Source organism: Squalius cephalus, assembly GCF_949319135.1.
Source record: "Squalius cephalus genome assembly, chromosome: 24".
NCBI lineage: Eukaryota > Metazoa > Chordata > Actinopteri > Cypriniformes > Leuciscidae > Squalius > Squalius cephalus.
Genome location: NC_137145.1, coordinates 18,745,484 through 18,746,675, shown reverse-complemented (window position 1 = coordinate 18,746,675; position 1,192 = coordinate 18,745,484).

Here is a 1,192-nt window from a genome sequence, read left to right as displayed (position 1 = left end):
GCATTGAGGCAGTCGCTCGCACATTTTTTGCTTAATTTAACGCCGCAAGCAGTTCAGGTTCTGTATGCCTTGCGCAATACTCCGTTTTCATGGCGCGTCGTAATACGAGACTTGACGAGGGTAAACCTACACGTTATCATAACTGTATTTTAAAGTACATTTCATCCAAAGAAAAATCAGTGTTTTAATGTAATATATGGCTTTTGATCATTGACTAAAAAAACAACAACTGCTGATTGTATATGATCATTGCCTCTGCATTCGCTTGAGAAGAGGCGAGTGCTCAAATCAGCGATGCAGTCATGTAAAGAAAAAGAAAAAAAACACCTGTTGACGCTTTACTCTTTGCGATATAAAACAGATATGAGGGAGGCCTACATCCTTAAACAGGTACCAAAAGATCATCATGACCCCACGACCACCTTTTCGTGTCCTCTTTTTAAGTGTTTGTCTCTTCAAGTCTTTGTTTTATGTTATGAGCCTCTGCAAACTATTATTTTGTTTTAGTTTCCTTCATGTCTAATTTAAAAGGGGATGTCTGGTGTTAGACAATCAGGGGTTTCGGGTGGAAGGGGCAGGGTTTTGTTTCATATGGGAGAGGAATTGGGGCGTTCGGACCACTGACCCCGTTATAGGAGGGCTTCTGTTGCAAATTCCAAACATATCTTGCAGAATCTACTAAAAATGTTTAAGATCTTTTTTTTCTTAATAGCTGTTAAAAGAGGGCAAGGAGGAGTTTGTGTCAAGTACTTGTATTGCGAGGCCTCTATAAATCTCGAATTATGTTGATGTATCGCTCCATTAAAAATGAAAGTAAAATGAAATACAAAAAATGTTGGGGAAAAAAAAACCTGGTGTTGTTTCTTTATTTGTCTTTGAATTATGTTTCCAGATTCTTCATATTGCATCTGCTTTTACAATTTGAGTTCCTGATTGATGGCAAGCTAGTGTTTTGTGAGACTCCCTTTGTCATTTTCTCTTCTTTATCCATGTCTGTGCTCGTCAAGGTTTCCTATGATTACGACACTCACATTTTCAACATTCTGTGCTTGAAGGACAGCTAGTGTAGTTACCTGTCTTAACACATCCCACACACACAAGCACATGCCGATTAAGGCTGAGATTATGTGAAACTTAGGCTTGAGATAAAGAATGCACACCAAGACGTTGTTGGCTAAAACTATTGAAATCC